This window comes from Falco rusticolus, chromosome 12 (assembly GCF_015220075.1).
Source record: "Falco rusticolus isolate bFalRus1 chromosome 12, bFalRus1.pri, whole genome shotgun sequence".
Lineage (NCBI taxonomy): Eukaryota > Metazoa > Chordata > Aves > Falconiformes > Falconidae > Falco > Falco rusticolus.
This window is the reverse complement of record NC_051198.1, coordinates 15799876-15811440: the sequence shown is the minus strand read 5'-3', so window position 1 is coordinate 15811440 and position 11565 is coordinate 15799876.

The window sequence follows — 11565 nt, the reverse complement described above, 5'->3', positions numbered from 1 at the left end:
ATTGTTTATCTTAGTTTTAGCCAGAGTTTTGGGGTTTTTTTGGGGAAGAATGGAAGGTGGAATTTGGATGTACTTTGAAGGAAGGGTGCTCTCTAAAAAGGGCAAGTTTGGCTGTGATGAAATTTTGGGGAGGTGACCCTCTATCCTTTTGCTAAGAGCATTCCATGGTCCCCTGGGCTAATCTGTCCCCTTGCCCATGGAGTCCATCTGACTGGGAGGCAAGGGAGAGGTGGGATACTGGATTGTCGGGAAGCTATGGACTTTCAGGTCATGTGCTGAGATAATCTGGGCTGTTATTAGGATTGAGTGAGTGCTAATGACTTTATGTTCCTCTTGAGAACCTGTGGAGGTTGGTGAGAAATGAACCTCTTGTCTCTGGTGTAAATGTTTTCAGCTTTTCTCAGCTGCTCCATCTTGTTGCTGCTGGACAAACGAGTGATCCAGCATGGAAAGAGTGCTGGATTCCAGCTTGGGCATAAAGCTCCTCCATCCCTGATGCCTTCAGACAGAAGGAGGGGGAGAGGCAGGACTTCCACAGTAGGAGGTCAGGCGGGGGGTTGCTGTAGCAGCCTGGACCGGCATGGACCATGCCCTGGGATCTGTGTTGCTCCGCTTTCCAGAGCTGGTGTTTGTTAAAAGGTAACCCTGTGAAAGGCTTTATGAATTACAAAAGCATACCCTTTCTGCATATCCATTTCAGAGTAATTTGACAAAGGCTTGGAAAATGATGTGTGTGCCAATACTAACACAAACAAGAAAAGCGGGTGTTATTTGGGGGTTTTTTTGCTGATTTTTTTTTTTTTTCCTTTCTTCCTCTTTTCATTACATTTTCCAAGTGTGGAGCAGCCACAACGTTGGTTTTGGTGTTCCTGATCTTGCTGGAGAAGATTTCATGTGCTTGATAAACGTGACGTGTCTGCTGCTGCTGCAGCTCCTTTGAAGACTGTGATGCTGAATGTTGAGCAGAACCTTTCTTTTTCATCTGCAATGCCCAATAGTGAACGGACTTAAGTGAACATAACCAGACCAGTTTAACACTCTCAATCTTCCCCCATTGTCATTCTCTTGATTCTTGTAATACTATAATTTTCCTATTATCCAAGTCGATATAAACTCTTCTATTATACAGCAGTCCTGAATTTCTCTAGTAAAGAAAAGAAGCAAGGAAGCTAATTGCTGCTAACTCTTAATGCCTAAAGAAAATGACATGAAACAATTCTAATCTAAAAAGTTTTGGTTTCTAAAACCTTTCTAAGACTTTCTCATACCCTCTAAAGAAACAAAGGCACACCTCCACTTCCCAGCTTCTTTGATGGTCACATGGAAAGCAAAGTAGTTGCATTTATATTGTGGTACCTGAACTACATTTGTCTGATATCGCTGAGACGTCACAGCCCTATTAACTACAGATATTCTGTAATTCAGTATATTTTTAAACAGGCAGGTAGGGTGAAATATAATTGTTTGTCTACTGAATGGATTTTTCTGTGGGAAAGAGTGAGCAAACGAGTTACATCTCAGTTTATCCAAATCTTCTGCAATGACTTCAAAGAAGCTTGAGAAATTAAATGAATAAAAAGATACTCTCCTTCATGTATTCATATCCTCTAGCCCAAAACTTGGAGACCTTCCTGCGCTCATTTCATCTTCAAAAAAATGAGTTTTGCACGACAGATCAGGGGGAGCTCTACAGCTCTCAGCAGTGATTTCTCTTCCTCTTTGTCTTGTAATTCTGTTTGCACGCTTGTTTTTGATAATCTGTGTTCTTCTTGAATTGGGTGCAAAATGCACTTCCATAACAAAGGAACATACTTTTTATAGAACATCTAATCAGATACCCTATAAGATGCCTATCTTATAAGGCATCTAAGTAGACAGAAGCATGCCTTGAAAAGGTACTAACTCATGGCCGGTCCTACTGAGTACTCCTGAAGCTAGTGGGAATTAAAGGTGCCTGGTCTTGCAATTGTGGGCCAGAAAGGAGATTGCTTGCTGGCCTGGCACAGACCCTTATGCATAGACTGTTTATTTTGTAAATTCTTCATGAGTCTGGCATCTTCCAGAGTCTTAAGCGGTTTCAGAACATTCAGATGGAGATGCCGGTGCTGTTCGTGGGAGTTTCTAGGGTGCTTTAATAAGGCACAGGGCTAGTTTTGCAGAGTCATGCTGCAAGTAGATGTGTACCTGTGAGTGCCAGTGTGGTACTGTGAAAGAAGTGGAGTTTCCTTATGGAAAGGCAGGTGGATGAGACAGTGACAGTCTGTGCAAAAACATCTGTGAGCAGCCTCACCCAGAGAGAAAGCATGAGCTCTTGGAGTGTCTACTAAAAATTTATACAGGGGTAAAGGATCTAAAGGTGAAAGGAAAGGCAGAGAAGAGAGAAAGATGTGACAAATTCTTCTAGGAACTGCAAAAGTTAAAAATTACAAGTCTTGATTCTTCCTTCTCTCCCTGCCCTGAATTCTGCTGCATCTGTGAGATTACGCTGATTCAAAGTGCCCTAGGAAAGACTGAAGAGACGGAGAGGGCAATCTATGTTGGTATGTGTCTGGGAAATACTGATGTGGTTAGCATTTGTCTATGCAGAGATGTACAGAACAGTTATTTATGTGGCTATGCAGTTACCGTTATATCATTACAGTTCCCAAAGGATTTTGAGCAGTTCCCATGCTACTTCTGTCAGCATCTTGGCTTCGTGGGATGTGTGACCAGAAGAGTTTTGGGTGCTTGAGAGAACCATGTATTGCTCCTAGTCTTTCATCTAGCAATTCAGATAAGCATGTCTGTAATTTTAAGTATATGAACAACAGGGTGTGATGTGTTTTGGATTATGCGCATACCTCAGTGCTTTGCTGCATAAGAGCAGGACAGGAGAGTAATGAGCAAAATTTTTTAAAAAAAGTTCTTCAGGCTAAATTTAGGTCAGGATCTGCAGTTCATGTCTCTGGACACCTGATGCCTTTAGCTAACTGGCATGACTGGGCTGCTCCAGGAATGATTTTTTATTCCACTGATCTGACAGCACCCGTGGTTTTCTTATACACAAGCGTCCACATCACTAAATCACCTCTGCCATCGTTAGCGCTAATTGGCTCCCTTGCTGTAGCCTCAGAGGAGCATTAAAAGTCTGAATGGAAGCTGAAGGCCCATCTCCCCACAGAATGGCACTGGGACAACCTGTGAATCTATAACGACTTCTGCTTTCACATTATGCTCCCTGGTCTCACTACAGAGAGGCTTTCAAAAGCCACAGCTGTTACTCTCACCGTTTTCTGTCAGGACTGAGTTTGCCCATACAGAAGTTACACTAGTAGTTGTTTGCTTTCAGTCATGTTTTTCTGCTAGTGGATGCCTGTGTGCAGTCTGGTGCTCTGGGCAGGCTCCAGCCCCTGGTAAACAAGAGAGACAAAACGGGGACGTGAGCGGAGTGGGAAAGCAGTTGGGTGTTGGCATGAGGTCAGTCTCTTGTACAAAACAGCACCCTTCATTTACGCTGTGTCATGCTTTCTGATGTATCATATCTTCTGATGGATAAGACAAAGGTAGCACTTTTTTGACAGACTGAACAAAGCTTATGCAAGAGTAGGTCTTTTTACAAAAAAATTCAGGACCCTTCTGAAAAATACCTAACTGTCCTGGATATTCTCTGTTTTACATGTAAACGTTCAGTGTGTAATCCTGAAACAGATCTTCACTTCTGAGCAATAATTCTTTGAAGACTAAGTAGAAATACAGTCTTTGTCTTGCAAAGAATTTTTCTATCCTTTTCCAAAAGGAGTGATAAGCTTCTCACCTTCATAAAGACAAGAGAGAGGGAGAAGGGGAGAGGCAGAGCTGGCATCTGCAGTTCATGTATCTGAATTAGGTTCCATTATTTATTTTATATAACCAAAGAATCTTGAAATCTGCTTCTGAGAAAGGAGAAATGGAGCAGGCTGCGGAGAATGGAAGCATCGCTATTTCATTCCAAGGAAAATAAGGGAAGAAAAATAGAGTCCCGCCAACAGAAAAACAGTGCTCTGTGTCCTCTGTCACCTCCCATGCCATTCCCCCAACTACAGTGGAGTCCCTAAGGGAAACAAAAGTAACCAGAAGGCACAGAACAAAATTCACGTTTTCAAAGCCTGTTCTCAGCTGAAGCTATTTACATTCTCTCTTTATCTTGTCAGTTCTAAGCCCTGAGGATCTTCCTGTCCTTTTCATTTCAACGTGTGTGGGTGAATTGTAGCATCCTTTCTGCTGTCCTCCACCTTCTTTAAGGTCTTCTCTTGGTTTGGTGGTGAGATGCACATAGATTTGCTGTTTGGCAAAACACAGCATCACAATTCCATACTCAGCTCTAAATCTTATGGTTTTGTTTGCATAGATGAGTGGGCTGCTACCAGAAGAATCTGGATTGGCAGCTCTGAAGGCTTTAATCCTATTTTCATCCACAGAGCAAAAATAAGGCAGCAGCAATGTGACTGGGATGAATGCTGTGCTGGCTAACACCGGGGGCTGAACTGGGAAATTCCAGAGCTTAAAGGCATGACCCCCTTTATAACCTGAGCTGAAGGTCGGAGGTCTGTAAGAGACCTGTAGGCTCTAAGGGACTGGACATGCAGAGGGAGAGCTAGATCACAGACTGGCTGCTCAGTTACAGGAGTTCCCTCTGAAAATTAACTCTTTCCAAGTGTCTGGGATTTACAACATCGTGAATCCTGTGCGAATCACTACCTAAGTAATGACAGTCATCTTACTGGCCATATCAAACTGTGATTCAGTCCTAAACCAGAGGAAAAACAATCCTTAGGTCAAGTTAGTCTTAGATTTACTGCAGATGCTACTGGCATATTCACTGGGGTTGTTTTACAGTATTGATTCTTTGTGGTTGCAAGGTTAGTTGTGCCCCTGGCTGTCCCAGATCTCAAGCTTCTGTCCATCTCCAGGCCTTGGATGAACTTGGATGAACTGGTCCTCCTTCTCCCACGCCCTGGCTGGAGTCCCCTGTGCAACAACACAGTCATCCTGCAACAGGTCTAGTTCATAGCTCCATAGAAATATAGAGCTGGAAGAGGTGTAGAAGGTCATTGCCTTGTCTCATCCAAGATTACTGGTATGCAAATCATTCCTGACTGAAATTTGTCCAGATCTCTTCTTGAAGCTCTTGAGTGATGGAAGATTCCACAGATGGGAGACTCCCAGGCAGCCTATGTGACCACACTGCTTTCGTATTTTAAAAGTATTTTCTAATGAACAGCCTGTATGCTTTTTTTGCTGCAGGTTAAGGTACTGCAGGGTCTTTTGCTGATTTTCTATAAAACCACTATCTGACCCACACGCTTCCATCCTGTTTTTTGTGCTGCTAGTCGTTCAACAGTGTAAAATCTTGCACACGCACTTCTCTAACCTGTTCCTTCCCCAGACCATTTCCAGCCTAAGGTCAATCTGAATCCTGACCCTGTCCTACACTGTACGTGCAGTCCCTTGCAGCTCAGTGCTAGCAAATTTAATAAGCATAATCTCTCTTCCCTTATCCAATCTGTGGTGAAAAAGCTGGATAGAAGCAAACCAAGGTCAAGACATGCAGAACAGTTTTGGAAAAACAGGCGAATAACTGAAGGCAGGTCACATGATTCTCAAAGCTAATACTTTTTGGTTTTTTCCGGTAAGTACCAGGATGTCTTTATCCGGAAAATCCTTGTTTGAATTAAAGCTATTTATTAATAATAATATTCTCACTAGCTGTCATACCACTTGGATCTTAATCACTAGGTTACAGTTCACTATTATTAAATTATTGCACAGGACAGCATGGCTTAACTCATAGCCTGGATCAGCCCTAGGGCCACTTCCATCCAGGTGGCTTACCTCTCCCTGAAGTGTGCTGCGTCTCTGTGGGAGGCATTGCACTGGCCCCAGATTGGCTGCGCCAGCCAGGCATCCTTCACCAGCCAGGACTGGGACAGCTCATGGCAGCAGCTCTCCGATTGACAGAGGCAGTGGCAGAAAACACAGGGTCTTCCTGGGAATGTGGGAAACATTCCATGGTGTAAATCTTGGCAGAGTTCAGCAGCACGATGTCGAGTCTGGTAAGGATGGGAGATTCCACTTTGAGGAGCTCTGGCACATAAGTTTCACAGCCATAGCTGATGCCTGCTCATTCAGAGAATAAATAAAGCTGGATTTAAGAATTAGTACATTTATGAGGTGGTGGTTTGTTTGTTTGTTTGTTTTCCTGGGTGCTGATGTCATTCACCCAGGCCTTAAGAAAGGTATCTGAAATAACTGCTTGCAGAAAACCACAGGTAGGTGTGCAGTTTCCTCCTTTGCCCATCTCTTCCTACTCCCAGCTTGAAGTGGGGGTGGAACATGCAGCTGGAGAGCTGTTACAAAACAGGGATCAGGCCTCCTTGTTTCTCCTCTACCTGGGTCATTAGTTCACTCTGTGACTATAAGCAAATGCCTTATGAGTCCTGAGCCACAGTAGTAAAACAGGGATAAAAATCCATCCAGCCCTCAATGAATTACTTGAGAGACTGGGGGACCGTCAGTAGTCTGGCTGCTTTTACAGTCTGCTGAGGAGTTCAGGACCATCCCACAGGACTGACAGCTCAACGAAACACAGACCTTGTCCCCAGCCTGTGGCCAAGGGTTTCGTCAGTCCTAAAAGCAACACTGGCCACCGGGCCCTTCTTCAGCTGGTAGGAAGAAAAAGATGCCAGCGACGCACATCTCAGCCCAGATATGTATGAGTTGTTGTGCTTATCATTACCATTGTTCATTTGCTGCAAAGCAGGTGTTAGCTCAGAAAAACCATAAAAGCTGCATTCTGGATTGTTTGTTCCTCGTTAAAATGATCTGGGCCCCTGTGGGCATGTGTTGTCTTAATATTCTGGTGCTGAGAAGTGCGGCATTTTCATAATGAAAGCTGTTGCAGGAAAGCAATTCCGACCTCAGATAAAAGGAGAAGATTACACTTGCCACTTGAGTTATGGTATTAGAACAACTGATTTTATTTGTTTTCATTTCATTTTCCCTGTCAGCTGCTGCTGAACCTCTGTGCAACATTCTTCAGAGATGTTAATTGTATTTTGTGTGTCTGGATCCCCCTAAGAAATGACAAATGTTTTCACTCACAAATTAGATGTCTCTTTTCATTTAAACACCAACAAGGAAAGCCAGTTTAAGAATGGTGGAGCCGTTGCTCCAGCAAAGACCCTGATGTGTGATAGAAGCTGACAGATAGATTTAGGGACATAGAGCAACAAACTCCGTGATGGGAATGTAGATCTGTAAGATACTCATTCAGTTTTTCCCTCAGCTAGTTCACAAGTGAGAAAAAAGGGCCACATCTATGCAGTGGGACACAGTAATAAAGTAATTTCATTCAGTTTTCAGGAATACGGTCACCTAATTTATGTCCAGCGTTGAGGCAGACACAGCAACCTTCAGACAAAGTTCCTGGGGACACCTGTAGATGCTTTGCCTGAAGAAAGTCTGGAAGGCTTTTTCTAAGTCTTGAATGAATGAGAAGTAGGAAAGAACTGGTAAATAATATGCAATGAGATGGGGAGAATATTGAGTACATGTGTCTGTGCAAAGTGGGATGTAGGGAATATATTGTTGGGACTCTGAACAGCTGAGCTGCTGAATGGAAAGGGAGGGTGACCAGAACAGACCCTGCTTTTCTGGCAGAGGCACCTAGCAAAATTCACGCGATGTTACCAAATCACGCTGGAGTTGCACCGAAGCATAGCCGTTTGGCTCTGGGAACTCAAGCCCAGGCTTGAGACTGACAGCAACACAGCCAGGTGTTTCCAGAACAGCTCCTTTCCCCACGCTTGCCGATGGCTGCAACACAGCTGCTCGGCAGGTGTTAATGATTCTGTCAATCACTCTGGAGAAGAAAAGACACAGGCACAGCATACTTCCCTCTTTCAGGCAGCTTTCCCCTCCTACCTTCTGATTCTGCATGGCTAGATTGCGTGTGGAAAAAGAGCATACAAACAACAGGGAGGCAGTGGAATATCTTCCCCTCCTTTGCAGGTCAGTGTCCGACACTTTTTTTTTTTTTTCAGAGCTGGAGTGATCGTGTCTGTTTAGGGTCTCAGTTTTTGTTTGATTTTTGGCTCGTGGCTCTCAGGTTTTCTGGGCTAGTTTTGTTGTGCTCCAAGCAGAGGCAGCTGCGCAGCATTCAGGCAGCAGACACTTTCTGACCAGCCTTGTGCTGCCATGTGCGAAGTGTGACAGGCCTTGACCAGAGTCAGTCACTGTGTTCATCAGCAAATGCTTGAAGGTGACTGCAAATGCATGTCCTAGCCACATTTTTCTTGCCTTGATCCTCAAGAGTAATGAAGTCATCCTGTAGTTACTGGAGCAGGAGTGTCAGCTGCTGTGGATCCTGTTGGACCGTGGCCTCAGCTTACCCGTTGTGGAACAGACCGTCTTATCTGCATGCTGGGCCAAAGCAAGTTCCCAGCTTCACACTCCTTTGTCTTTACCTGTCATACTACCTGTGGCTCCAATGACTTCTCAAACGGGAAGTTCAAAGGAATTTAAAGCAACCTGGGTCCCCCTTTTGACTTGTGCCACATGTAACATAGACCCTTATGGAGAACGATGGCCCGTTAACGTGGAAATTAGCTAGCCACCGGGCTCTGTGCTGGGATCAGCCAGGAGGCTGAGGGGACGGCGGCTGCGACGCCGTCAAGTCTTTCTGTGGCAGCTGTGCGTTCAGCCCTGTTAAATGAGAGGGTTGCTAATATCTCCCCTATTTATTTTCTAATGTCATCGGGCAACAGGTGGAGCTGCAGGAAAGCTAATTCCCAGGGGAGATGGCCCTGGCTGCCTGCATCCCTCAGGGCATGCCTCCTCAGGCACTGAAAGCACACAGCATCTGCAGCACAGCCTATGGACTCTAAACCGGGTTCTGGCAATTCTGCCTATGCTAAGTAGCATCTGCCTCCCTACGCAGTCCTACTGCAATCAGCAGAGTAAGTTCGTACCTGAGTGAGGAAGTCAGGCTGGTCCTCAAGAGCTGTGAGTTAAAAGTCTAGCAAGCAAGCTGATTTCCATAAAAACAGAAATGAGTCAGAGAGGGGAGAACCATATTTGAGTGCAAATGCAAGCAATTACCTCAAATCCATTACTGCAATGGCTAGAAAGGCTTTTTTTTTAATTATCATTACTGAAATGCATTAGTGATATCTTTTTTTAAAAATGCAAATGTACACAGCACAATCCCATCTATCTGCTAGAGCATGAAGTAACCCCACTTCAGTGGTACGTGCAGAGTCATCTGTGGAGGCTCTTAACCACCGACACAGAACAGTACAGAGGAATATGAATGAAGGCATTACTAGGGAGCACTTGAGAAAGTCAGCTGTGATTCGGGACCAACACAAATATTTGCTCAAACTGAAAGCCGAACTTTCAAAACAATTTCTAGGAACACCTGCCTGGCACTACCAGCCTTCCTGGCCTTGACCTGTGCTGATGTCCCTCTTGCCCAGAGGACTGCTCTTCTCTCTTCTCCTTCCACAACAGGCCCTTGGGAGGATGCCTGGCTCAGGTGTGGGACTCACAGGTCCCATCATCGGGTACGGAAGCTAATCTTGCTGCATTTGCAACTACAGGGTTAAAATAGATGGTCAATGAATTCAAACTCTTTTCTATGAAAAATGTGATGACAGTGAAAATGTTTGGGTTCATTCGAGCTGGGAGATTGTGGAGAACTCCCTGATTGTCAGTGGAGTGGGTTGATTCTTAGTTTGCTTTTCTCTCCATCTTCTTTCTTCCCTTCAAACAAGAAAGAGACAACAAAAGAGGATAACCCTCAATTACAAACTATAACAGTTGTTTTGGCTGGGTTCAAAGTGTGCAGATCAACATTTTGGAACCCTGTTACTGACCTACAAGGTGCATGGTGCAACCCCATGTCCTGCAAACCACTTTCACATCTCCCTTGTATTTCTTTGAGGGGAATTGTAGCATCAAGCTGAGATAACAGTATGCAGCATTACCTGTATGAAACCAACCTTAGAAACACACAGGAGGTTCTCAAGTATAGTTCAGAGATGATCAGTCCCCTGAGGGAGACACCCTGCCCTGGTGTAAAGAAGATCAACTAGCCATGTAACTCAACCCGGTAAGCCTGATTACAGCCATTCACATTTTCCCAGTGCTGGCAGAGCCTAGGACATCCAGGAAACATGTTCTTTTGGTGTGCTGGGGAAAGTATCCATGCCTCCTAGGTTCTGAGCGTTGCTGCTTCTTCAGTTATAAATGTGGGACCTAAACTTTGCCTTCCTTGATAAATATTTGCATTTGTAGGGTTTTGCTGGTGTGGCTGGTGGCATAGGGGCATCAAGCTGTGCTCTCGAAGCTCTGCAGCCCCGCTGCGGTTCTGGAGGAACTGCCCTATTCCTGACATAATTTGGTAGGAAAATACCCGGAAAAGCATAGTGTTACCAACAGGTGCATCTTCCCTGGCAGTGCCTTGTTCACGCAGAAACGCTGAACGGCTCTTCTGGCAAAGTCTGTGTACAAGTATAGTTTTATTCACACCAGTAGCTCTGCTAGTAGCTGAGCTGTTAGTGTGATGAAAAGGCAATGCCGCGTGACAGTTGGCTTGTTTGAAAATACAGGGGTTTGCTTCATTACACAGGTAAGGTGAAAACACAGGCCAGCCTCTGCCTCTGAGTACACTCATGGCTCTCACCGAAGGCAAAGTAGAAAGAAATAGGCAGCAGGGGGGTGGGACGGGCCATTTAATCCTCTGTGCAGTGGTTTCCCCAGCAGGCAGGTGGTGGATTCACCGTGTTTGGTGCTCGTAGACGTACCCCTGTACGTACATGTGCGTGTCATTTATACCTTCCTTCAGGGGCCTCAGTGGGTCTGAATCTGGCCCGCAGGTGATACGGAAGGCATTGTCTGCTGGAGAAAGATGTATCATATTTTATACTTGTTGTTTTGGATTCAATGAGGTGACAAATATAAGCCTGTTTTTTATTACTGTTGGCTGCTGTATTTCTCACAACTGCTTATCGAGGGTTGTCTGACAAAGACAGAAAATCCTGGGTTGTGCGTTTCTGTTATTTATATGCAAGGCCACTCTCTGTAATCCTTTCAGAGAGATGACTGATGCCCTCGGCCCTGCCAGCTCAGCCTGGCACTCATTTGTCTGCACAGGGTGCTTCCATCCCCCAAAACGGTGTGAGATGAGGGTGCTTTCAGCTGGGATGCTCCCCATGTCTTGCAAGCCCTTGATTCAACGGCACTTTAAACCATGTGCCAAATTTTAAGCATACAAGCAGCCCCACCAGTTTGTGGTTCAGTTCATGGACATGGCTGCTTCCACTGAACCCACGTTGTGGACAAGGAGAAGACCTGCGGGCAGCTGTGGTGGGTGGCCCCGTGCAAAGTCAGCCTGTGCTGATGCTGTTGTTCAAGCACTGCTTGGACCCTCTGGCTGTAGGTGCAGAGGGCATCCTGAGCCCAACCCCTGCTACCACCAAGGTGGGCTTAAAGTCACAGCACCGTGATGCTTTGGTGATGGAAAGTTGGGGATGCAGTTCTGGAAGG